General features: G+C 42.3%; 1 protein-coding gene across 2 annotated transcripts in view; it reads left to right on the top strand.

The window, feature by feature from the left end:
- Positions 1-21: 21 nt before the first annotated feature.
- LOC142290181 (gap junction alpha-4 protein-like) overlaps positions 22-22,307 on the top strand; it is a 34,536-nt gene continuing 12,250 nt past the window's right edge. The window contains exons 1-2 of one of the 2 annotated variants that reach the window (XM_075334119.1): positions 22-101; positions 644-751. The gene's annotated coding sequence lies outside the window, so the exon portion shown is untranslated. The remainder of the gene's footprint in view (positions 102-643; positions 752-22,307) is intronic. The other variant, XM_075334120.1, reaches the window with a different exon arrangement.

Below are 22,307 nucleotides of genomic sequence, written 5' to 3'. Positions count from 1 at the left end.
GCACTCAGATCTTCTACGTCCCATCACTGAATCTGTGTACCATTCGGCATTATCTATCGGAATACTTCACAGTTTACTCTCGACCTTACAAGCACCTTAAGGTAAGTCATACCTACTGCCCACTTATGAGCATTATTGATCGTTTTGCTGATCTGCTCAGTAAAGACCACTTCAAGTCTTCATAATACTAATCCAGGAAGTCTAGCCTTTTTTACACTGTAGCTGTCTGTGGCACGTCTAAACAACATGGATATATATTCAGAAAAATGCAACAGCTTACAAAAATGAAAAGAAAAAATCCACTGGGGTTCATGAATTGTTTAGAGTATTAGTCTTTGTATTGATGTGCAGCCTAAGTATTAGTGAATATAATTTTGATAGCTGAACAAATGAAAAACTTGATTCTTCAATGAAAATTAGTAACAAAATAGAAATTCATTTTTCTGATATATAAACTAGATGAAAAATATAAAAAACAAAACAAAAGAATATACAATTTTTCAATACATTGTATGAAACTGACAAGTTACCAAATCGGTAGTAAGGAGTATCAAACACCTAAGATCATTTTTGCTTAAGATTTGTTCAGCTAATGTGAGGTTAAGCTACTTGAAGACTTGGCTGTCCCCTTGCATTGTTTCAGGGCATCTCTGGATAATGTCTTCATCCTTGAGGCAGCAAGATTACTGACAAACACAAAGCCTGATATAGACATGTCGGACACCTAAGCCACCAACTTTTTGATCTCAAGGTAAGAGGGAACGTTCAGTGCTGTAAAGGTAAATGATGTTTTTGTAAAATAATCTTAAGAAGCCAAAGCTTTAAAAATTTTGACAACTAATATCCATAAAGCAGACCTGAAAATGTAAAGTATTAAAACGAATTGTATACAGCTGTAGCATTTACTAACATTAGGCACATTGAAAGTTATCTTGACACCTAACTTGCCAAGTGGCTTGTAGTGTGTTAAGTGTCTATTTACAGTTTTCTGCATCAAGGAACTTTCCACCATCATGGTATACAGAGGCGTAGCTAGGGGTTCAGCTCGGAAAAGGGGGGGGTGAAACATTTGAGTTGGCCCCTAACAAGATAACCATTTGTATAACTATGGTGGCGCTGCCTAATCATAATTATAGGGAAACCTCAGTAGATGATTGGGCTGTTACTGAAAATCACTATACAAAGAATTTCATCGTTATTACCTCCATACAGTGACCATATAGTGGAGAATACTGGTGGTGCAGAACATATAAAAGATTACAGTACAGTTATAGATGGTGACTTACAGCTGACGTTCCTTCTGATGGAGTCGTTCACTTTTCACATCTTTTACATCTTGCCCAGATTGATATAACAACTTCTTCCAGCCACGGCTTGTCTGCAGAGACTACAAAAGAAGACACATCTGACTTCTCTCATTTCCAGCACCATCACCATCTGTTCCTAACCTGCACAATCTCCTCATTCGGGAGTCACCCCAAAGCTGAGCCGCTGCTGTCATATGTGTCCCTATTACTAAGCCTCTTAGTACCCCATATAATTTCCACCACTGTACCTCTTACAAAGTAAAATGCCTCCTTTTTGCCCTCTAGATGGTAAAATTCCACCATTAATAAAAATATTACTCCCTTGTGCAAGTGCCCTAGAAAACAGTGCCATGTTTTGCCTCCTAGAAATAATAAATGCCTGAGTTCCCTATTATAATAATATTGCTTCTCAAGTGCCCACTTAACATTTGATAATGTCTCCTGAGTTCCCACATATAGAGTTCCCCTCTACACAGCATGATGCTCCCCACAGCTCCCATATAGCTACACAGCTCCCTATAGACAGCATGATGGGCCCCACAGTAGCCCCCTCCCATTGCATGACAGACCCCAGTATCGCCCACTGTATGACAGCCCTCAGTAGCCTTCCCCACTGTAAGACAGCCCTCAGTAGCCCCCGCACTGTATGACAGCGCTAGTAGCCCTACTCAAATTCTATGATGGCCCTCAGTATTTCTCCCACATTGTAACACGACCCCCAGTATTTCCCCCACACTGTGTCCTTGCTTTCAGTATTTCCCCTACACTATAATGTGACGTCCAGTATCCCCCATCAATGTATCATGCCTCCGGTATTTTCCTCACACTTTAATATGACCCCCAGTATTTCCCCCACACTGTCATGGCCCCCAGTTTACCCCACACTTCAATATGGCCACCAGGTTTTCCCCACATTGCAATATAGCACCCAGGATTTCAAACACACTGTAATATGACTCCCAGTATTTCCCTCACACTGTAATATGGCCCCCAGTATTTCCCCCACACTGTAATATGGCTCCCAGTATCCTTCTACGCTATATTTCGTCCTGCAGTAATTCCTTCAGTCTCTAATATGACCACTAGAATTTCCCCCACACTGTAATATGACCCTCAGTATCCCCCACACTGTATCATAACCCCCATATTCTCCACACTGTAATATGGCCCCTAGTATTTCCCCCACACTGTAGCATGGTCCCCAGTATCCCTCACACTTTAATATGGCCCTCAGTATCCTCCCACACTGTAATATGACCCCTAGTGTCCCCACACATTGTAATATTGCCCCCAGTAGCCCTCCCCACTGTATTATGGCGCCCAGTATTTCCCCCATACTATATTATGGCTCCGACACATTAAAAGTAGCATAGGCCTGGGTGGCTATGTCGCGGGCGGAGGAAGGGACGCTGCGCTCTCCCACTGCTCGGGTCCGGCTGCTGGTGCTGCTGCTCGGTGGTGGCTCGAGCGGTGGGCCGGATCCCGGGGACTCGAGCGGCGCTCCTCGCCCGTGAGTGAAAAGGGGGTTTGGATTGATTGTGGGGATTTATTGTCTGTGACACCACCCACGGCTGTGGTGATAATGGTGACAACACCGCTGCTCTGGACGGGGATCCCAGGAGCGGTGACAGGGAGCAGCTTTATTGTTAGTTCTCCCCTCCGTGGGTAGGGGGTTGGTTGTCCCGGGGCCCGGTGATGGGGTAGGGATGGATGGCAGGCGGGTTACGGGGCCTGGCGAGGTGCAGGGTCGCAGGGACAGCGCTGTGCCGCACGGCACGGTGGTACTCACTCAGCCCAATGATGAAGACACAGTTCTCGGTAAAACACTCGGCTGGATGGACGGGTCCCACAGACGGCTGCGGTGTTGTTTCTCCCGGCAGGTTGATGGTGACTGCCTTTCCCTGCACCTAAGTACGGTTGATGGTTCCGATGGGTTCCCACCGGTAACCCGCTCCCCAGCTTGGATATGGGCTGGAGGAGCCCCTCTTTGCCTGCAGGCGCTGGCCCTGAGAAACAGTTGCCTTCTGTCGGGACTTGACTGTTTGGAAACCCAGGAGGTCCCCTTCACTAACGGATTCGGCAAATTCACGGCGACTCCTAGCCTTGCCGGGGTCCAAAAAGCCCCTGCCAGATGGTGCTGGCTTCTCTTTGTGTACCGGTCCGGTACCGCTGGGCCACCGCCTGTCCACGGTCCTTACGGTAACTCGGATAGGCCACTCCTGCAGACGGTCACCACCGTCTGCCAACCTTGCTGTTCCACCCGGGCCACACACCCGGACGCTGTCAGTCAGGCAACAAGGGTTTTGTGTCTGACTTCGGTGTGCCTGCTGGGAGTGTGGGGTGTGTGGGTGTTGTGCTCTGTGGCCCCTGGCTTGTCCACGGTGCCACATTCCCCCTTAGTTAAATGCAGACCGTCCGCGGGCTGCCCGTCCATCATCGGTTTTATTTTCACCAACTGAAAAAGATAGAAAAACGGTAACACACATACAATTATAATAACTTCTTCCCACATAGGGAGGTACTCTTACTTAAAACGTTACGGTTACGGCTTCCGCTCTCTTCCACCCAAGCAACCTGGCCCTGATGATGCCCCTAAGCAAACAGGCAGCACCCCTTGACCCCAGTCCAGCACAAATTGCCCGAGCGGGTTCTATCCTTTTCAGGGGACCCACGTCCATGGGGAACCCCTGAAACCCCCAGAGGATTGCCACCGGTTCCGGTGGTGGCTAGAACCCCAGCCTACTCCACTGCGGGCCGTTCCTCCAATCTGCCTCTCCGGAGGCGATAACGGTGGAAGCCACAACAAACATTTTTATTTACATGCCACAAGTTTGTGGTTGCCCTGCAAGTTCTCGGGCCTGTTCATAAAGAGTTCTTTAGTTCTTTATGCAACTTTTTGAATGGTCCCCACGGGGACAACGGTGCCGGCAACAACCGGTTTCAATCAATAGTAAATCAGATGGCAATCAGGTGACTTCATCGGTAGATTATCCTTATCATTTTTGCAAAACTTTCATAACTTTAAACAGTAGTGGTCCCAACGGGGACGGTGACAACGGCATTCCGCTGCCCTTATGGTGCACCTTCGTCCTCCCCACCCAGCTCTGGGTGGAAGAACACGGGCACCAGCCCCTCCAGTGCATAGCAGGCGCGGCGAGGAAGGGCCGCCTGATACCCGTTATTTCCACTCCAGGGGATGTAAGTGGCCTCCATGTCATGCAGAGTGACGACTCCTTCATCTTCTTCTGGAAACCCAGGAGGTCCCCTTCACTAACGGATTCGGCAAATTCACGGCGACTCCTAGCCTTACCGGGGTCCGAAAAGCCCCTGCCAGATGGTGCTGGCTTCTCTTTGTGTACCGGTCCGGTACCGCCGGGCCACCGCCCATCCACGGTCCTTACGGTAACTCAGATAGGCCACTCCTGCAGACGGTTACCACCGTCTGCCAACCTTGCTGTTCCGCCCGGGCCACACAACCGGACGCTGTCAGTCAGTTGCTCCACTACCACACTTTCCTCCTTCCACTTTCACTGTCAAAACTCGACTGTCTGTTTTCCCGCCTCCAGGACTGTGAACTCCTCGGTGGGCGGGACCAACCGCCTGGCCCACCCCCTGGTGTGATCATCAGCCCCTGGAGGAAGGCAACAAGGGTTTTGTGTCTGACTTCGGTGTGCCTGCTGGGAGTGTGGGGTGTGTGGGTGTTGTGCTCTGTGGCCCCTGGCTTGTCCAGGGCGCCACAGCTATACTACTGATGGTATAGTCTACTGTATATCTTGCATGTTAGGTTAAAAAATGCTAATTCTGTATGGTTAAACCTTGGTGCAGGGTCTTTGTAAATAGGGTGCTCCAATCCAATTTTTTTAATGTATTTATAAAACAATTACATTATTAAAACTGTCCTAATGTCATTTATTAATGGGGAAAATACTTTATTTGCTTCGTTGATAAGCAGATGAAAGCTTTGCTCTCTGCAAGATAAATATAGGGAGGGTTTGGGTGAAGAGTGAACAATTGGAAATCCCTCGAGGCTACAAAAATAAAATTGGCACATGTAGTTCTGTGAAAACATTGTACAAAGGATTTCTTACTTCCCTTCCTCCATATACTGATTTCAATATCACAGTGAACTGTGAAGAATCATTGTCCGAAGCTTTTTAAAGTGATATTCCAATTTAGATACTGCATCCATGAATGATTACATAAAAGTTACAAATGTGCTTTAAATGTTAATGTCCCTAAAATTTTTCCTCCACGTATCATTGACAATGGGAAACTAGAAAAAAGTGATTCATTCACTTTTTTTAGTCACACACCTAAGCTTCTGAAGAACCTCTTTTATGATAAGCAAGTGTTTTATTTCAGTCATTGTCAATCTTCAAAACATGGGTTTACAAGCAGTTGTGTGAATTACAATGTCATTCAGTCTAATCCACACATGGCGCCACCGTAAAATGACAAACACAATTTGCCTTCACATAGATTGACAATTGTTAACCACATTGTTATCATGCATTGCTAGCCATTGTGCCTTCCCATACAATGTAAAGTCACAATATGCTTCTGAAGCACCCATGGGCCAAGGGGTTAAGTTACTCGTCATTGGACCGGTAATGTCGGGTAAGGGGGATGTCACGGGGTGGCCCTTTGCCTGGTTACATGGCCCTGAGATGTACAATAAAGGAGCAGGGGTGGTGATGATGATGATGGGGTGGTGATGATGATGGTTTTGACAGCTGCTGCTGTCGCTGTCCTCTGGGGCTGATAGTAGTAGTAGCTAAGATGTTTCTGCTCCCCACAGGTGGAGCTGGCCCGTGGAGGATGATGGGGGGAGTAGTAATGGCGAGCGCCGGCGCCAGCAAGGACAGGCGGACAATGTCTCTGCGGGTTCCAGGTGTTTTACTCATGGTTCTTTAAGTAACCCGATTGTCGCTTCCGAAGCACTGGACTCCTCTGTGATGGAACCCCGCATGTTATAATGGATCCCCGTCGCCTGAAGCTACTTGGGGACCCCGGTTCTCGACTTGTTGTCTCCCGTCCCGTATGCAAGTGCCGCAGGTCCGCTGTGGGGCCCAACGTGGGTCTTGACTCCAGACCCTATGTAGCACTGTGCTCTGGGCATTGTGGTGGTCAGGGTGACATGCAACCCCCCCTGTCCTGCAGATTCTGATGATCCAACCTAAAGTATGGTTCACCCTAGGGTTCTGCACCCTGAGCTGTGCTGGTCCCAAGGGAGCAATGAAGCTCTCCCCTCGGTGACCGTTTTTACTCCTCCGTCCCACCAGAGCCACCGGTAATCCGTCTGCTCCTTTACTCTCCTGCTGGAGAACTCCCTAACTGTTGTGTTGCTCCTGACTCCCCCTGGTGGCTGCTCATCCCCCGGGTCCCTGTCACTAGTGGGTGACTACCCCTCATGTTTGGTCACTGCCTTAAAAGCCTGACCCTAGCCCGGTCCCCAGTGGGGAGGGCAACCTGGTTGTGTGTATGAGTTGTGTAAGTGGATCCGGTACCGACCTCCTCTGAATCCAAGATGATTACCGCAACTTAAGTGAGGTGCAGTACCCTGTGGCAACTGAGGCCTCAGGAGCGCCACAATTCTACATATGAATCTAGACATAGTTGTCTCTCTAGAGCGAGCCAGGGTATATCAGGTTACTTAGACACTCACTGATCTGACTATCATCTTACATCTTTTTGGATAGATTAGGAAATTAATAGATATTTAACTTATTTGAGGCTTTCTTAGGAAGGATATTGATGTAATAGTCAGTAGCTGACCAAGCAGCCTCTTGAGAAAGCCAAGCGGTCCCAACAAGAGACAAGGTGGGTCTTTCTTCTGAAGATGAAACAGTGATATACTACTGCCAGTCATATATTGATATGCAATCTCAAGAAACACAAACCCTAGAAATTAATAATTAAAATAAATTTAATTAATTAATTAAAATAAATGAGAGACAAACTTATCCCATTGTTTTTTTCCATAATTTTTTGAAGCTTCTTAAAAAATAACCTGCAGAGATCTTGCAAAGAACACTAAGGTTTCATTTCCTAGTAATCAATTTATTTTTGGATGGAGAGTGATTGAACTTAAAGTGGCAGTTTTTAACAATCTTACTGTCCTACTACATACAGAGTGTCTGTTGAGGTTTTTGCTGCTTCCAGTTGTTTCACAGCCATATACAAGATGGCAAGGAGGGATCGGTCATTGGTACGAGACCTACAGTATAGCGGTCTGACACCTGTTACCATAACACCAGTTATTAGCTTATTCCTGCTCTGCAGCTGCCATATGTAAGCAATGTACAGTGGAACACCTCAACTGCAGTTTACCTCTAATTCACTTGAATGGGTGTTATGCGTCATACTTTGCTATCATCCAGTCACTGTTAGCGCTGTTATGCGTCATACTTTGCTAACATCCAGCCACTGTTAGTGCAGATATGACCTGATGGGGGTACCAGATGTCAGACTCATACCATTCTCATACTTATGACTTATTGCATGGGTAGGTCATAAAAGTGTGAGTCCCAGACAGCCCTTTAAAGTTGATGTAATTTGTGACCACAAACTACCAACACATATGGACACATATTCATGGAAATAGGGACTATCTTACTCTTCTAAAGGGAACCTGTCACCAGATTTGTCCAATATAATCTGCGGACACCACCAGTAAGCTCTTATATATAGTATTCTAGTGCCCATCCGATCTATATAACATAAAAAACAGCTTTTATTATACTCACCTGCAGTATGGGGCAGTTCGGTCTGATGGACATCACTGGTCTTGATCCGGAGCCTGCTTTCTTCTTGCGATCGCCATCCTCCTTCCCTGTTCCGTGTGGATGACACATCCTACGTCATTCCCTCGGAGTTCTCCATTGCGCTCCTGCACACGCGCATTTCAATCTGCCCTGCTGAGGGCAGATTAAAGTAATGTAATGCACAGGCACGGAGAAAGGTCAAGAACACCCACACATTCACGCTACAGTACTTTGATCTGCCCTCAGTTGGGAACAGAGAAGTGCATAGGCGCAGAACCGCACTAGAGAACTGTTTGTGGATGACGTAGGATGCGATGGCGATTGCAAAAATAGAGGAGGCGCCGGACCAAGACCAACGATGCCCATCATACCAAACTGCCCCGCTGGTGAGTATAATAAAAGCTGTTTTTATGTTATACAAATCGGCCTGGGCACTTATATACAGTATTCTAAAATGCTGTATATACGAGCTTACTGGTGGTGGCCACTGTTTACAGGGCACAAGTCTGGTGACAGGTTCCCTTTAAACACTTATTTTTCTTTAAACATTTAATAAAGGTATACGATTGAGTCCATATTATGATGTATATTGCCCCCATATTCTAATACTAAACGATACGTTTTCGTAAAATTTATCACTAACGAGCTAAAGGTAACAATGTTTTGAACTTTTGACTTTCAAGCTCCATATCTCACCATCCACTACAGCTTTAAGGGTGACATTAACATCATTTAATAGACAATCATCTTGGCTATCTTATGCATAAATTTATTTGCAACTACTTAGAATATGATTAGTTATTTTTTTTTCATGTCGCTGCATTGTTACTGTTTTGCTGTGAAAGGTGAATTTACAAAATACAAACAAAATAATAAAAATTTAAATTTAGATTTGTAGGAGCAAAACAGGAACAATGCAGTAACATGACAAGAATCTGCAAAACTAATCATATGCTAAATAGTTGCAAGTAAAATTTCTGTATGGGATAGACAAGATGATTGTCTATAAAATGAAGGCAGTCTCACGAACAAAAAGCTGTAGTGGATGGTAAGATATGGAGCCTAAAAGTCAGAAGTTCAAAACATTGTTACTATTTTGCTCATCAGTGTGTATATATATATATATATATATATATATATACAGTTGAAACCAGAAGCTTACTTACACTATCTAAAAATACACATGTTTTTCTCACTATCTGACATGGTCAGAATAAACCTTTCCAACTACTTTAGGTCAATTGGGATTAACAACATCTAATATATAAAGCTGAATGTGTGTATGTATGTATGTATGTGTGTGTGTGTGTGTGTGTGTGTGTGTGTGTGTGTGTGTGTGTGTGTGTGTGTGTGTGTATGTATGTATGTCCGGGACTGGCATCTGCACCGTCGCAGCTACAGCCACACAATTTTGCACACTCACACTTCTGGACCCTGAGAACGTCATAGGCTATGTTTTGAGGGGAAATTTTAACCCCGCGCTTTAAGGTGGTGTCACACACAGCTACGTTACCATTTTCTCTGACATAGCAGTGACATCCCGTCGCTGACGCTGTGTGTGACATCCAGCAACGAGCTGGCCCCAGCTGTGAGGTCGCCGCTCGTTGCTGCTTGCCCTGCTTCATTTTTTGCTCATTGCTCTCCCGCTGTGAAGCACACATCGCTGTGTGTGACAGCGAGAGAGCGACGAACTGAAGCGAGCAAGGAGCAGGGAGCCAGCTTCTGGCAGCCTGCGGTAAGCTGTAATCAAGGTAAACATCGGGTAACCAAGGGAAGCCCTTTCCTTGGTTACCCGATATTTACCTTCGTCACCAACGTCCGCTGCTCTCACGCTGCCTGTGCTGCCGCCTCCCTGCTCCCTGCACGCCAGAGTACACATCGGGTAAATAAGCAAGGGTTTGCTTATTAACCCAATGTGTACTCTGGCGTGCAGGGAGCCAGCGCTAAGCAGTGTGCGCTGGTAACCAATGTAAATATCGGGTAACCAAGCCCTTGGTTACCTGATATTTACCTTAGTTACCAAGCGCAGCACCGCTTCCACCCGTCGCTGCTGGCTGGGGGCTGGTCACTGGTCGCTGGTGAGATCTGCCTGTTTGACAGCTCACCAGCAACCATGTAACGACGCAGCAGCGATCCTGATAAGGTCAGGTCACCCGTCGTGATCGCTGCTGCGTCGCTATGTGTGAACCCAGCATTACAGTTATTCACCAAAACACCTGCCTCCATTAAAGCGAATGGAGCTGGGAGCCAAAGTGCAGCCAGAACTTCAGAAGAATGCGCAGCCACGCCCTTAAATGGAATGTTGGCGTGTCACAATGCAGCCAGGGAAAGAGACAGACACAGACAGGGAAAGAGGCAGACACTGATAAAGTAAGAAACAGACATAGACAGGGTAAGAGACAGACACAAAGAGACAGACTGACAGGGAAAGAGATAGACAGGGAAAGAGAGGGAAAGAGAGAGACAGGTTAAGAGACAGTCACAGACAGGTAAAGAGACAGACACAGACAAAGAGACAGAGACAGACACAGGGAAACAGACAGACAGGGAAAGAGAGGGAAAGAGACAGACAGGGTAAGAGACAGACAAAGACAGGTAAAGAGACAGACAAAGAGCCAGACACAGGGAAAGAGACAGAGGGAAAGAGGGAAAGAGACAGACAGGGAAAGAGAGGGAAAGAGACAGAGATAGATAGACAGACAAGGAAAGAGATAGATAGACAGACGGGGAAAGAGATTGAGACAGACAGAGAAAGAGACAGAGACAGTCAGAGATAGACAGGGAAAGAGATAGACAGACAAAGAGATAGAGAGAGATACAGAGAGATATATACAAAGGGGGAGACAGACAGAGAATGGGAAAGGAACAGAGAGACAGTTACTTTGCAGCTGAAGGAAGAACTAAGAATGTCGTCTATCAAAAGGCTCTCGCATAAGGAGTAGAAGATTACTTCACATTACTTGGCCAATTTAAATAAACAATTTAATAATTACATTTATATCTATTTGTTTTGTGTTTTTTGTGTGCAGAATACATTTTTGTTAATACATTCTATTTTGTTAACAGCAGTTATTAACCCGGGCGAAGCCAGGTAGTACAGCTAGTTATTAATATTTGCTAAGTGCCTGAATAATGAGAGAGAGAATGTTTGAAGGCATATTTATTCCTTTCTGCAAAGTCAAAAGTTTTCATACATTTCATTAATATTTGGTAATATTGCCCTTAAACTGTATGACTTGGGTCGAACTTTTTGGATATCCTTCCACAAGCTTCTCACAATAGTTGATAGGAATTTGGGCCCATTCCTCCTGACAGAACTGGTGTAACTGAGCCATGTTTGTAGGTCGCCTTGCTCGCACACCTGCCTTTTCAGCTTGCCCATACATTTTCAAAATGATTGAGATCGGAGCTATGTGATGGCCTCTCCAAAACATTGACTTTGTTATTCTTAAGCCACTTTATAACCAGGATGCCAGTATGCTTTGAGTCATTGTCCATTTAGAAGACCCATTTCCTCCCAAGCATTAAGTTCCTGGCTGATGTCTTGAGATGTTGTTTCAGTATTGCCACATAATATTCTTTCTTCATGATGCCATCTATTTTGTATAGTGCAACAGTCTCTCCTGCAGCAAAACAAGCCCACAACATGATGCTTCCACCACCGTGTTTCACAGTTGGGATGGTGTTCTTAGGCCTCAAAGCTTCTCCTTTTTTCCTCCAAACATAACGATGGTCATTATGGCCAAACAATTCAATTTTAGTTTCCCCAGACCACAGGACATGTCTCAAAAAGTTAAGGTCTTTGTTCCTGTGTGCATTTGCAAACATTTATCTGGATTTTGTATGTTTCTTTTAGAGTAATGGCTTCTTCCTGGCATAGTGGCCTTTCAGCCCATGTTGATGTAGTACTCGTTTCACTGTGGATAATGACACAATTTTACCAGCTTCCGCCAGCATCTACACAAGGTCTTTTGCTTTTGTTCTTGGGTTGATATGCACATGGCTGACCAATCACGTTCATCTCTGGTACACAGAACCCATCTACTTTCTAAGTGGTATGATAACTGGACATTCCCATCATGTATGTACTTGTGTATAATTGTTTGTACAGATGAACGAGGCATGTCAGGTACTTGGAAATTGCACCCAAGGATGAACCAGACTATTGCATGTCCACAATTCTCTTTCACAATCTTGGCTGATTTCCTCTGACTTTCCCATGATGCTACACAAAGAAGCAGCGTGTTTCAGGTGTGCATTAAATTACAACCACAGGTGTGTCTCTAATTAACTCAGATATTGACAATAAACCTATCAGAAGCTTTCAAAGTCATGACACCATGATATGGGCTCTCCAACGTTTATTTTGTTCCCATTTTTCATGTGCACACTAAAATTTAAGACTTTTTTATATACAAAAAATGCCATTTTCTCTCAAATAGTGTGCACAAATGTGTTCAAAATTGTGTTAGTGAGCACTTCTCCTTTGCCAACATAATCCATCCACCTCACAGGTGTGGTATATCAAGATGCTGTTTAGACAGCATGATTATTGCACAGCTCTTATGCTGGCCACAATAAAAGGCCACTCTAAAATGTGCAGTTTTACAATATTGGGGGTGTCTGGGGGGTCAGAGAACAAGTCCTTATCTGGTGTGACCACCTTTTGCCCACGCAGTTCAACACATCTCCTTTGCATAGAGTTGATCTGGTTGTTGATTGTGTCCTGTGGAATGTTGGTCCAGTTCTCTTCAATTGCTTTGCTGGATATTGGCAGGAACTTGAACACGCAGTCGTATATGCCAATCTAGCACATCCCAAACATGTTCAATGGATGACATGTCTGCATCCTGTGGATGCAAATAGCAGTGACAAAGAAAAGCAGGTGGCAGGAGGGGAGAGCATGGAGCTACCTGAGGTTCACTGTTTTCACCTCTGTGGCTGTCTCGGTCTGTGGGCCAGAGGGCTGGATGAGGAGTGCCAAACCCTCCTCTGAACCAATGTTTTTTACTCATTAAAAGCATAAATATATCTGTCTATATTTGTTTGAATGGAAGCATCTAACCTATAAATTCAATACATATACAACTCAGTCTATCTATACTGTCCAAAAGAGAAGTGGTCTATGACTAGTAAAATAAAAGCTGTACTTTGATTGGTTGCTATGGGCCACAAAAAGCTAAAAAAAAGGACATATAAGGGAACAATAACTAAACACATTCAGAAATCCTCAGTAGAGGATGTAGAAAAATAAACATTTCATATGGTGGTGGGGACAGAAAATAATTAACATTTACTGATTATAGGAATGAATAGAATAAAATACTAATGAATAACTATTGATATCATGGTCTCCTCCTATCGGCTCTGTCCCTATTGCAATAGCAGATCCCATCAGATTGAAGAATAATGTCAGCTTCTGCATACGGGTGTGCACGGTGATTGTGGGAAAGTTAGTTTACCTTGATCACATGGCCAGCAATGACGACCACCCACTTCCGTTTCTGGCTCCAGCTTCTCCATAAATCTCTCTGCTCAGTGTAGAATATCAAAGCTGACACTGACTATCTGAAGCCAAGGATCGGCTTCACTGGAGAGGTTATTAGGCTACTTGGATTCTGAAATAAAATAATAGTTTTGGCATAATCCCTTTAAAAATTGATATAAACATTAAAAACTGACCATATTATTGGCTAACAGTAGTATTTTTCACTGTAAATGTACACTACATAAGTGCAATGCAGATATGTATATACTATAGAACAATATGATTTGTATTTTATGTCAATATATCATTTTATTTTAAGGGAGTCTGTCACCCCAAAATTCATATTCAGCCATCTAAACATTTATATAGAGGACTTTGACCTCTAAAAATCATACCAGTAACTTACATTTTAGTGATGTGTAAAATTCACTTTTAATCCATATGCAAAAGAAGGCACTTTGGTGTACCCTTGGCATTGCAAATGTCGCAGAGCATTGTTATAAGCCCTTCGATTTGCAACTCTACAACTGTCAGTAAGCTTGATTGACAGCTACCCTATTCTCACAACAAGTGCTGTGAAAATGGAGGAGCCTGACAGCGTCACTTGGGGTGCGGGCATGCTCTGAGCTCCTGCCATTTTGTGGCCGTTACTCAAGTCATTGGCCATGCTCACTGCTGAGCTTCTCCATTTTCACAGCTTTTGCTGTAAGAAAGTGAGAGCTGTCAATTAAGCTCAAGTACAGAGATAGGATTGCAAATCGGAGGGTGTAACAGTGCCCCCAAAGATATTTGTAAAGGGTGCACCAAAGTGCCCTAGTGTGCATATGAATTAAAAGTGAATTTTTTAGCTAATACATCACTAAATGTAGTGGTATGATTTTTATAGGTGTTTAAGTCCTCTATATAAATGGCTGATTTTGCGTTTTGGGGGTGAAGGTCCATCATTTGCATATAAAACTGAATTTTTCAACATCTACACCACTAAAATGTATGAAATCTAAAAGGGGCTAAGTTTCCTGTATACGTTTTTTACATAGCTAATTTGCATTTTGGGGGTGATGGACTCCTTTTATTGTACAGTACATGGTATCTGTTGGCTTTGATTGTGGCGCTTGTTTTAATAGCATGTAACAAAGCTTATAGTTTAGCAGAACACGATAAAAACTGAGATTCGTCTTTCCTTTCTGTGATCACAAAGTTCTCATTCAGGAAGGATATGATGTATTTATACAGGTTTCAGAGCTGACTCGTTAAAAACAAAACCACCATAAATAATAGGGAGGAACTGACACTTAGCAGCACCACAAATTGTATTCTTTTTGCCTTTCCCAAAACATTTTTCCCAGCAGGCTTTAATAAAGGGAAATTCTTGTGTACACAAATATTTATCAGATTGTGATTATTGGGCATAAAAAAAATGGAAAAAAATATAGTTCATGGGTGTAAAGCACAAAAGAACTTTTGACATATCGTTTTTGCCTTCTTGGAGTTTATCCCATTCAGTCAAAAAGAAAGTAAAGGTCCTTATTCATGAAGGGTTTTTTTTAAGAAGTTGCACAAAAATCTTGAGACTTTGAGCATTTTTGCGCCAGTCCAGGATGTCGCCAATAAATGGGTGGAGTATGAATGGGGCAGGGTGTGGTTAATCTCGCCCGTCTAATTCATGAAAATTGGCACAACTTTATTGTATACCAACGCTAGCTCCACCAGTTCTACGTAATGAAAAAAAGGATACGCAAACAAATCCTAAAAGTAGTATGTGTATACTTTGTTTATAAGAGCAAGGCACTGAATTAAAGGGGTTGACTTGTCCATCACTGGACAATGGCTGTTTAATCAACTCAGTGTCCCATAGATAATAAATAATGTATACAGTAGACAAAGTATGCTCAATTCCTGCAGTGGCACCATTCCATATATATATATATATATATATATATATATATATATATATATATATATATCAGCACTGCTGTTCTCAGTTGGTGACAGAAATTGGGTAACATTACCACTTCAGAGTTAACAGAAGAATTCAAAAATACCTTAAAAGCCAAAATTTTATTTATTGATAGATTAAAACCACCCAAGTGAAATAAACACCATAGCAAAGAAATTAATCAAGGATTTTCTATAGTGTTTTGTTCTTTGCTATGGTATTTCTTTACTATGGTGTTTGTTTGTTTCACTTGGGTGGTTTTAATCTATCAATAAATACAATTTTGGATTTTAAGGGATTTTTGAATTTTTCTGTTAACTCTAAATTATGCAATCCCGCATACATTGTGCTTGTTAAATTTTGACATTACCACTTCATTCAATCAGCGACTGCTAATTGGCTGGAGCTCATCTATATTCTATCAAATGGACAGCCACTCTAGCAAAACAGTAAAAGCTACAGCCAGTCAGTGACTGACGATTGGCTAAGGTGGTCATGTGTCACAGGTGACAGACAGTCATGTGGTTTCTGGCAATAGAAGGTCACAGAGTTTGGATGTGTAAAATGCGCTCTGAATTTCTATTGTTCTTTCTGTTAGTATTCATTGTAATCCTGGTGGGTTTTCATCTCTTCCCCTTTAGGACCCAGGGGAGCCCTCCTTCCATCCAGCTGCTGATTATCAGTATTCTCCATGTGTGTAAATACTTCCATCTTCTCTGGACTTGTGCTGGTGATAGTATTCAATTCATTCAAGCTCTGTTTACAAGCATGTGGCTTGTACATCAACTGTGGTCACCATTTCCCTCTTCCCTAGACACAGGGTTCCCTTCCATTTCGCTGTTCGCTTGGTACTTTCCAGAACCTAGCATGTCATCATTTGATAGAACAATCTAACCTCACCCATCAAGAACAGCAGCGCAGATATCACTGGAATGGCACCACTGCAGGAAGTATACATTGTTTTTATTTTCAATGGAAGTCTGAATGATTAGGCAGATGTGGTCCACTAGTAGACAAGAAATTGTTTACTAGTAGACAACCCCTTTGGATTAGGAGAGTAGACAATCAAGAGATTGTCTACTAAGGGGACAACACATTGATACACTAAAGTGGCTGTCGTCTAAAATTAAAAGTTTTATAGTTTTTTGCAATTGTAAATTAATTAAATGGATTTTCCCTGTTAAACTTTATTTAAACTGTAGATGTGCAGATTATGAAAAATCTACAGAGCAATACTCGCTATCCCCTGCTCCAATTATGTCTTTCTGCCTCACTAACATCGCCACTACAGCTCATGTAAGAGCTGCAGCAACTAAGTAGGCTTGACAGCTCATACCTTTTGCATCGGCATCACTGCTGAGCTTAGTGATCGTCTACTGTAGTCATGCTTTCTGGAGTGGTGATATCAGCCATCTCTGAAACTTTGAAAATTAAAGTAAATTAATTTATATTTTCATCATTCAAGATTTATTTTTTTTGTCATTGGGAAACCCATTAAGTCTTCTTTTCATCTAATTAGCGAATTAGCCAATTTGACAAATCCTCCCTTCCTTTTCAGTTATAGATTCCTGAAAAGAACATCTTGGAGAACTAACCACAAATCTTCTGTAGATGTGGGCTTGTACAGATCCTTCTGTCTCTTCATTTAATTTCACACATTAATGATGATGAAATCAATATATTATTTTATTTAAAGGGAGTCTGTCACCCTGAAAAATGAAAATGTAGCCATTTAAACATTTATATAGAGGACTTATTCCTATAAAAATTAAACCAGTAATTTACATTTTAGTAATGTATTAACTGAAAAAAAATCACTTTTAACCCATATGCAAATGAGGGCTCTTTTGTGCCCCCTTAGGCCTAAGCCACACGGCATGAAAATCGGTGCGAGTGGAATGCGATAAAACATCGCATTCCACTCGGACCAATATTAGCCTATGTGCCAGCACCCATGAGCGATTATTTTCTCGGCCCCAATCAGAGCATGCTGCGACTGTAATGCGAGACTCTTTCTCTCGCACCCATTCAAGTCTATGGGACGAGAGAAAGATTGCACTGCACTCGTGGTACACCGTTGTACCGCGAGTGCAGTGCGAGAATGGCAATAGTCGGCTTCGGAAGAGAGAGGGAGATAAATCCCTCCCTCCCCTCCTCAGCACTGGCCCACCCCTCTTGAGAGCCGGGCCGTCCCCCGCAGCTGAGGTCCGATCGCATGATCGGACCTCAGTCACAGTGACACTCGCATGACACTCGGCTCCCGCTGTGCTGCCAGCGTGAGCCAAGTGTCATGCGAGGATCGCATTAGTCCCAATGTGGCCCCGGCCTTAGCATTGGACTCCATGGGAGCCATAACATCAATTCGAGGACTCCTTGTTCTTCCTTAGTCGGAAGATACTTCTTAATGACTTTGGCTGTATGTTTGGGGTAGTTGTTCTGCTGCAGAATACATTTGGAAAGAATCAGATGCCTCCCTGATATTATTGCATGATAGATACTGCCAATGTCATGAAGAACTATCTTCAGCGTAAAGAAGAACAAGGAGTACTAGAAGTTATGCAATGGCTCCACAGAGCCCTGATCTCAACATCATCAAATCTGTTTGGGATTATACGAAGAAACAGATGAATTTTCATAAGCCTACATCTACAGAAGATCTGTGATTAGTTCTCCAAGATGTTTGGAATGATCTCACTGCCAACTTCTCTCAAAAACTGTATGTTAGTGAACCTAGAAGAATTAAATATAAAATATAAATCCAGCGCAATCACATGGAATATTAAAAAGTTGTCTTCTTTATTGATAGTTTTTCATAAAATCCAAAAGGTACATGCAGCATAAAAATAAAGGATGCCCAGCTCAGAGCGACGCGTTTCAACAAACTGTCTTAATCATGGTCTGAACCAAGACTGACCAAATCCTTCCTTAAGAAGGCAGTCCACCCAAAAGTAATTGCTCACCTGTGAGGTTAGCTACTAGGGGGTTAACACATAGAAATATACATACATAGTTAAAAACACATATACAAGTATACAAAATACCATATTAATAGAGATTGTGAATAATATTAGGAATCATAATAGTCTTGTCTCAAAAGGGAGATGAAACCTATTAATTTTATAAATATTAACATTATAATTATAATAATTTTTTATTTTTCAATTTTATAATTATTTAATTTTGTCACTTAGGATTCCATAATAAAGAGTAATATAAAGATTAATATTACAGACAAGTTTTTTTCATATCCAGAAAATAGGAAAAGGAGGGGAGAGAAAAAAAAAATGTGTGAATTAATAGACAGATCAGTAATGCAAGATTAAATCTTGTCTGCTATTTAGGCCATGGGGATATCTACTTTCCAGGGTGAAGATCCAGAAGGTTTCTCGGTTGAGAAGTTTCCTTCTGTGATCTCCACCCCGTAATGGTTTTATTACCTTTTCAATCCCCATGACTTCCATGCTGTTTAAATTACCTCCGTGCATATCGCTGAAGTGCTTTGAAACCGCAGATGCGGCTAATGCATTAGGATTCCCAGCATCTAAAATATGTCTCCTGATTCTCACTTTTAAAGGGTCACTTGTACATCCTATGTATTGAGTATCACACAGAGTACAAACTATTGAATATACTACATACTCAGTGTTACAATTGATATAGTTTTTAATCAAATATTCTTTTTTATTGTCGCTCGAGGTGAAGTTTTTATTACTTTTAACATATCTACAAGTTTTGCATCGGCTCGCACCGCATTTATAAAAACCATCTGCATTCAACCAAGTTTTTCTTAACCTGTTAGTACCCTCTCCTAAATACAGGCTTGGTGAAAGCAGATTGGCCAATGTAGGCGCTTTTTTTGCAATGCAGTGTGCACCGTTGCTTAAGATTCTTTTCAATTTCAGGTCCTCATTTAAAACTGGTAAGTATTTCTTTATTATTTCAGCGATTTTATTGTATTGCAAGCTATAATTGGTAGTAAAAACTAGATTTCTGTTGTTAATATTCTTATTCTTACTTTTATTTTTATCAGCAAATAGGAGTTTATTACGATCAGTTTCCCCCATTATAGATTTCGCTCTATTTAAAGACCAAGCAGGATAACCCCTATATAGCAATCGTTCACATGTCATTTTCTCATGTTTTTTGTACTCTTCAATGTCTGTACAATTGCATTTAATACGGGTAAGTTCACCTACTGGGATGTTTTTTATGGTATGTGGCATATGGCAGGAGGAGGCTTTTAGAATGGAGTTTGTCACAGTAGATTTCCTAAAGGGCGTAATATTAACTTTATTATTTTTATTGTCAAAGATACATCCAAAAAATTAATATCTCTAGGATTTGAGTATGATGTAAATTTGAGGTTGAAATCATTATTGTTGATATAACATATAAAGTCTGCAATCTCAGCATCAGAGCCTACCCAGACGATCAAAAGATCGTCCAGGTATCTCCCGTATCATCATAGTATCATAGTATCATAGTTTTTAAGGTTGAAGGGAGACTCTAAGTCCATCTAGTTCAACCCGTAGCCTAACATGTTGATCCAGAGGAAGGCAAAAAAAAACCCCAATGTGGCAAACAAGTTCCAATGGGGAAAAAATTTCCTTCCTGACTCCACATCCGGCAATCAGACTAGTTCCCTGGATCAATACCCTGTCATAAAATCTAATATACATAACTGGCAATATTAAATTTTTCAAGAAAGGCGTCCAGGCTCTGCTTAAATGTTAGTAGTGAATCACTCATTACAACATCATGCGGCAGAGAGTTCCATAGTCTCACTGCTCGTACAGTAAAGAATCCTCGTCTGTGATTATGATTAAACCTTCTTTCCTCAAGACGTAGCGGATGCCCCCGTGTTCCAGTCGCAGGCCTAGGTGTAAAAAGATCTTTGGAAAGGTCTCTGTACTGTCCCCTCATATATTTATACATTGTGATTAGATCCCCCCTAAGCCTTCGTTTTTCCAAACTAAATAACCCCAAGTTTAATAACCTGTCTTGGTATTGCAGCCCACCCATTCCTCTAATAATCTTGGTGGCTCTTCTCTGCACCCTCTCCAGTTCAGCTATGTCCTTCTTATATATCGGTGACCAGAATTGTACACAGTATTCTAAGTGCGGTCGCACTAGTGACTTGTACAGAGGTAGAAGTATATTTTTTTCATGAACACTTATACCTCTTTTAATACATCCCATTATTTTATTAGCCCTGGCAGCAGCTGCCTGACACTGTCCACTAAAGTGAAGTTTACCATCCACCCATACACCCAAGTCTTTTTCTGTGTCTGTTTTACCCAGTGTTCTACAATTAAGTACATAATCATAAATGTTATTTCCTCTACCCAAGTGCATGACCTTACATTTATCTACATTAAACTTCAATTGCCACTTCTCAGCCCAATCCTCCAATTTACATAAATCTCCCTGTAATATAAAATTATCTTCCTCTGTATTGATTACCCTGCAGAGTTTAGTATCATCTGCAAATATTGAAATTCTACTCCGCATGCCCCCAACAAGGTCATTTATAAATATGTTGAAAAGAAGCGGGCCCAATACTGACCCCTGTGGTACCCCACTATGAACTGAGACCCAGTCCGAGTACGTACCATTAATAACCACCCTTTGTTTCCTATCACTGAGCCAGTTTTTAACCCAGTTACACATATTTTCCCCTATCCGCATTATTCTCATTTTATGTACCAACCTTTTGTGTGGCACCGTATCAAAAGCTTTTGAAAAGTCCATATACACAACATCCACTGCATTTCCCTGGTCCAGGCTTGAACTTACCTCTTCATAGAAGCTGATCAAATTAGTTTGACAGGATCGATCCTTCATAAACCCATGTTGATACTCTGTCATAAAGTTATTTTTCTTGAGATACTCCAGTATAGCATCTCTCAAGAAACCCTCAAGGATTTTACCAACTGTAGAGGTTAAACTTACCGGCCTATAATTTCCCGGCTCAGTTTTTGTCCCCTTTTTGAATATTGGCACCACATTTGCTATGCGCCAGTCCTGCGGTACCGACCCTGTTATTAAGGAATCTGAGAAGATTAAAAATAATGGTCTATCTATCACAGAACTCAATTCCTGTAGTACTCTGGGGTGTATGCCATCCGGGCCCGGAGATTTGTCAACCTTAGTGATTTCGAGGCGGCGGCGTACTTCCTGCTGGGTTAAGCAGGTAATATACAAGGGTGAATTTATGGTATCACTGGTCATGTCATCTGCCATGGCATTTTCTTGTATAAAAACCGTAGAAAAAAAGTCATTCAGTCATTCCGTACCATAATAGATTTTTGCAGAAAGGATTCTCTTCATTATAAAGCATATCCTCCTCCCACCTGGCCATCACTAAATTTGCCAGAGACGGGGAGAAGCGAGCCCCCATACTCACTCCGCGTCTCTGCAAGAAAAATCTCCCATTGAAGTAAAAGTAATTGTATTTCAGCAGAAATTTAACTGCTGAAATTAAAAAGGTTTTTAGATTATCGTCATACTGACTGTATTTATTGAGATGGTCTGTTAGGCAACGTAGTGCTACATGGTGGGGGATAGAAGGATATAACGAGACCACATCACAACTAAGCCATTGGTACGTTGACTTCCATGGGAAACTATCAAGAGCTTTTACCACTTCCTTGGTGTCTTTTAAGAAACCAGGAATTTCATAGACTAGGGGTTGTAAGTGGTGATCCACCCACCCCCCAAGATTCTCCCCCAATGACCCGATTCCCGAGACAATCGGTCTCATTGGGGGAGGAAAAACATTTTTATGTATCTTAGGGAGTGAGTGGTAGATA

The sequence above is a fragment of the Anomaloglossus baeobatrachus genome, chromosome 2 (genome assembly GCF_048569485.1).
Source record: "Anomaloglossus baeobatrachus isolate aAnoBae1 chromosome 2, aAnoBae1.hap1, whole genome shotgun sequence".
Classification (NCBI taxonomy): domain Eukaryota; kingdom Metazoa; phylum Chordata; class Amphibia; order Anura; family Aromobatidae; genus Anomaloglossus; species Anomaloglossus baeobatrachus.
This window is presented reverse-complemented; position numbering and strand designations above follow the sequence as displayed.